The sequence below is a fragment of the Pollachius pollachius genome (genome assembly GCF_949987615.1).
Source record: "Pollachius pollachius genome assembly, chromosome: 17".
Lineage (NCBI taxonomy): Eukaryota > Metazoa > Chordata > Actinopteri > Gadiformes > Gadidae > Pollachius > Pollachius pollachius.
In genome coordinates this window covers 2374157-2380156 of record NC_136950.1, presented here as the reverse complement: position 1 = coordinate 2380156, position 6000 = coordinate 2374157, and positions in this window count along the sequence as shown.

Genomic DNA, 6000 nt, shown 5'->3' with positions numbered 1-6000 from the left:
AGGTGGAGGCTCTTGCCATTGCTGCAGCTGTCGAACACTTTGGTCCCTACATCATTCAGTCATCGCACAGGGCCTGTGTCCTGACCGACAGCAAACCATGTGTGCAAGCCTATGAGAAGCTTTGCAGGGGTGTTCTGCAGTTCTCTGCTAGTCCCCGTGTGTCTACATTCCGTTCCACGGCAAGCAGGTTCCAAGTATCGGTCCGACATGTGGCTGGCGCTGCCATTCTACCATCTGACTTTGCCAGCCGTAACCCTCCTGACTGCACTGACATGGCGTGCCAAGTGTGCAGCTTTGTACAACGGACTCAGGACTCAGTCGTGCACTTGCTGTCCAGTGATATCCTGATATCCTGGCTGGTCGCGCAAGACTTCCATTCACGAGCAGGACAGCATGGCGGTCCCTACAGTCTGAATGCTCTGATCTGCGTCGCACCCATGCTCATCTCACTCAAGGGACACGGCCGTCTAAGAAGATGACCAAATTCAAAGACATCAAAAGATACCTTAGCATAGCGTCCATAGCCAGTGATGGCGTGCTCATCGTGAAACGTGATGAGCCTCTCTCCCAATCGAGGGAGTGCATCATTGTCCCCAGACAGGTTCTGGATGGCCTGGTGACCGCTTTACACTTGCAGCTTAGTCACCCAACGGCGAATCAGCTCAGGAAGACAGTAGGGAGATACTTCTTTGCCCTTGACCTCGACAAGTCCGTCAGCCGGGTTACTGATGGCTGTCATTCCTGTGCTGCCCTTCGTCACAGCCCCCAGGGTCATTATCTGATCCCCCAGCTGCTGTCGGCATCACCTTCGCCGCTGACGTCATGAAGCGAGCACGTCAGTTAGTGCTAGTGGTACGTGAGTGTGTGACATCCTTTACAGTGGCCATGCTCGTGGAGGATGAGGGTAGCCAGACCCTGCGGGATGGACTCATCAGGCTATGTGTGGAATTGCGCCCCCTAGATGGTCCATTTGCCGTGATCCGGACAGACCCAGCCCCTGCCTTTAGGGCCCTGGTCACCGACTCGCTCCTTGCCCAGCACAGAATTTCACTGGAGCTGGGGTGAGCGAAGAACCTTAATAAAAACCCTGTCGCAGAGAAGGCAGTGCAGGAGTTAGAAGAGGAACTGCTCCGGCAGCAGCCACGGGGTGGTCCTATATCAGCGAGACTCTTGGCCATAGCGACCGCTTACTTGAACTCCAGACTCCGTTCACGTGGCCTGTCTGCCCGGGAAATGTGGACACAGAGAGACCAGTTCACCTGCCCTCAGTTGCACCTAGCTGATGAGGAGCTTATACGCAGACAACACGATGTGCGGAGCAAGAATCACGCTCACAGTGAGAAATCTAAGGCCCCTCATGGGAGGACCTTGGTCCCCTCTCCAATCGAGGTTGGCGATCTAGTTTACATTCGCACTGACTGCAACAAAGCATGCAGCCGCGACCGATATCTCGTCGTTTCCATCGAGGGTCTCTGGTGTGGTCTGCGCAAGTTCGCCGGATCACAACTTAGAAACTTCACCTATCGAGTGAAGTCGACGGACTGTTACAAAGTCCCTGTCACCTGCCATGATGCCATTCGGTCCACCAGCTACGATGACGCATCTGACGACGACAGTCCTAGGTCCCCGGCTGCGCCCCAGGTGGAACCCCCCGTGCCGCCTGCTATTCCCCCTGAAATAGCATCAGTGCCCACCCCTGTGAGCCCCGTTGGGCCCCGCCTTGTGCCGGTGTGTCAACCCACTGACTTTACTGCCCCATCATTCGATTTGCTGGAGGCTCCGGGGACGGCATGCGCTGACCTTGGTAGTGCGCCCTCTCCCCCCAGGCGATGCACCAGGCCGCGCCGCCTGCCATCTCATCTCAGTGACTATGTCGTGGACTTGTGATGGACCTGTGGCGTATCCTTTTTCAAATTTCTTATGATGTTATACTGTGTTTATGTGATGTTGTTTTGTTCTCATGTGTTGGGTTGTGAAGCTGTGTAATGTGTAGTTTGCCTATATGGGTCGTATATTTGTATGTTTGTTCGCCATGGGTTCAGCATTTGGTTTCTGCTGCTATGTTGTATTGCTCTGATGCCTCCCACTGGTTAGGAGGGGCAGGGGAAGAAAGGTGGTCACGCCAGTCCGCTGGCTTGTTATTGTTTAACCCTCATCGGCGCATGCGCCGTCGCCTGCCTTTCCTTTTGTTGTTTTCCTGCCTGTCTCCGTGCGCGCTCCCCGCTCCCCTGTGTGGACCCTCAGTAAAGTTATGTTCGACTACTATACTCTCGGTTGTGAGTTTTTCCTAACTACTGGCGAAGTGCCTTTGCAAGGCAGGAGGCTGGCCGACATTACTCTGAGTATGTTGCATCCGGGGCTAGCCACTGAAGGGAGGCAAAGAGGCTAAAACTCACTTTTGCCGCCTTTGAGAATAAAAAATAACCAATCACAATTCAGTTTCACTGTTGCAAGGTAAATCATCCATACCATGTTAAACATAGGAAGGGCGGCCAGCCACATCTACTCCCTGCAACCAATCACAAATCAGCTATTTCTTTTTTTAAATTTCTAAGCAAATGAACCCTCAGTTACTTTAGAAAAGAAATGCATGTGCGGGTGCACTGCGAGCGTTCATGAATGAGCGTTCATGTTTGCCTCCCTGGTGAGCTCGGCCTGGTGAGCTCGGTCCGCTCAGTCATGGCTGTGATATCCCGGACCGATCGGCAAGCTCGCGCTGGAACGTCCAGGTAGCCAAAAGTCCAAGAGTGGCCAACACTTGTACCTGCACAGGTATGGACCTATTCCGACGAGTATGCCATTCTAAAGATGGTGCCAATTCAGCACAGATGTCCAGGAGAATGGCTCTAGCTTACCTGAAACTGTTTATTAGCCATGATCATCATGGGCCAGGAAATCTTGGTAGTCTCGAATGCGCTCGCGTCTCATACCCCTTGCCAAATCCTTGAGCAATGCCAAAACTCCCATATTTTAGCTCGTTAGAATATTGTGATTAGGCCACCAGGAGAATTATTCATAGGCCTTGCGCCAATAATATAATTAATTACTGTAGCCTTAGGCTAATTTAATGTAGGTCTGCATATATATGTATCAGGCTAATTAATTCAACTTAAGTGATAGTTGGTCTGGCCAAGGATTATGATTTGAAAAGGTTGTAGTGTGAACATAATATTTCCTTAAATCATTTTTCGTAATGCATGCTTTTTATAAAATTAATAAATTAATCAGAAGTGATATGCGCGATGTGTGTTAGGTATCCAAAGTTGGAGTGTTCTTCGTTTTCTTTTTGGCTAATTAGCGGTGTGCAACCTGATATGGTGCTTTACCGACAGCAACTTCCTGTTGTCATCGCCAGAGATTTCCGAAAACTTGATGGGACCTTTACTCCTGGGTGATCCGTTGAACTGCGCACTCTTTTCCGCATGGATTTTTTCTATAAAACACGACGTTGGTGGTGAAAGATGCGTACACACATTTCCTGGGGCTCTGAGGGGAGGGGCGTACGGGACCCCTGTCATCACTTTTCCATTGAAGTGAACCATCTATTTTGTCCCCCTTGCTCATTTCATTACCCCTCTCTCTCTATTTTTTTCTCACTCGCTCTCCCTCTCTCCTTTCCTCTCTCTCCCTCCCCACCTGCTCTCACTCTCTCCCTCCCTCCCCACCCTCTCTCTCTCCCTCCCTCTCTCTCTCTCCCCAGCCTCTCTCCCTCTATCCCTCCCCCGACCTTCTCACCGACTCCTCGTTCTGTATTCAGCTCTTCTCCTCGTCCTATCTTCCTTTCCCCTCGTCTTTATCTTCGTCCTCCAATAGTTTCTTTCTGGTCATCTTTGCTCTCTCCTTCCTGCTCACTGGTGACAGTTAGTAATCAACCGTCCGTTATTTCTTTGTGTGATCCTCCTAATTGCTTCCACTTGCTCCTTCACCACCCCTTAAGGGTTCTTTATCTGCAGAAAACTCTCCCTCCCTCTATCCTTTCACTCTCTCCTCCTCCTCCTCTTTCTGTTTCTCTATCTGTCACTCTCTCTCCCACTATTATCTCTCCCGCCTCTCTGTCTCTCTCTCTCTCTGTCATGCATTCTGACTCTCTCCTTTACTCTTGCTTGTTCTCTCCCTTTCTAGGCCTGTCTCTCCCTTCCCCTCTCTCTTTCGGTCTCTCGACCAAGGACCTGCTGTGTGCTGAGCACTGTACAGCAGGCAGCGTCTCCCGACGCTTATACACACACACAAACACTCACAACCACACACACACTCACAACCACACACACACATATACACCCCCCCCCACACACACACATACATACATACACATACACACAAATACACATACACACCCACACACGCAAACATACACATATACACAGACACACACACACACACACACAATAACAAATCAACTTTGTTTGAGAGTGTGTGTGAAAGAGATGAATGGAGAGTAAGGGGGTAATAGCCTGATTGCTTGCGACGCAATAACCAAACTCGTCTCACCTTATTTTTATTTTATTGAGGATACTTGCTCGACATAAAATTTTGCTCCTTCACAGTTTACAGTCGGGACTGATTCACCCCCACCCCCTCCCAGCCCACTCCTTCACTGTGATCCACAACATCTACACCACACATCAAGAACAATCTACATCAACACGTTACGCTCTTTACTATGAGTCCCTCTCTTCTTCTGGCTCTGTGGCTCTGGTCCCAGGTGGCTCTATGGCTCTGGTCCCAGGCGGCTCCGTGGCTCTGGTCCCAGGCAGCTCTGTGGGTCTGGTCCCAGGCGGCTCTATGGCTCTGGTCCCAGGCGGCTCTATGGCTCTGGTCCCAGGGCGGCTCTGTGGGTCTGGACCCAGGCGGCTCTGTGGCTCTGGTCCCAGGGCGGCTCTGTGACTCTGGACCCAGGCGGCTCTTTGGGTCTGGTCCCAGGCGGCTCTGTGGGTCTGGTCCCATGGCGGCTCTGTGGGTCTGGTCCCAGGCGGCTCTATGGCTCTGGTCCCAGGCGGCTCTGTGGGTCTGGTCCCAGGCGGCTCTGTGGGTCTGGTCCCAGGCAGCTCTATGGCTCTGGTCCCAGGAGGCTCTGTGGGTCTGGTCCCAGGCGGCTCTGTGGGTCTGGTCCCAGGCGGCTCTGTGGCCCTGTTACCAGGGCGGCTCTGTGTGAGTGGACGAGGGACCTCGCCGGGCGTTGCCCCGTAATGCAGAAGATGGTGATTAATTCATCTGTCATTTATTATCTATTATGTATCCTCCCAATAGGCAGTGTGGTTTCCAATCCGAGTGACGGCGAGACTACAGAGTTGAGGAGAATCCCATGATGATCCCATGTTATCTCGATGCAGTAGAACATATTAACGATGGAGTGCACACCTGGGTGAGCAGCACATGAATAACTGTACAGGTCTATAGAGAGAATGTTCAACCATGTGGAAACCGGTATAAATCTTTAAAGGGAAGTAGGCAGACGTTGTCTGGTACCTGACTGAATGCTCTCCCAGTCCAGAGCAGTCTTGATCCTGAGGCGGTCCTCTGTCTGTCTGTCCCACTAACGGCTTCACCTTGTGCCCTCCATGTGTGTCACCCCTCATCCCCAAGTCCCTCCCTCCGCACCAGCGTGATGGGAGAGCGTCGGGCGGTCCTGTGATGCTGTCCCAGGACAGGTACGGGATGTGATGCTGCAGACTAGTCTGGGAGGACTGAGGTGGGGCTGGGTAACATGTGCGGTAACCCCAGTGGGGAGCAGGGTTCCTTCCCTTGATTCTACTCAACTCCATCACCACCACCATCACCACCACCACCACCACCACCACCATCACCTCCACCACCACCTCCACCAGCATCACCACCACCACCACCACCACTACCAATTCCTAATTGCTTCCACTTGCTCCTTCACCACCCCTTAAGGGTTCTTTATCTGCAGAAAACTCTCCCTCCCTCTATCCTTTCACTCTCTCCTCCTCCTCCTCTTTCTGTTTCTCTATCTGTCACTCTCTCTCCCACTATTATCTC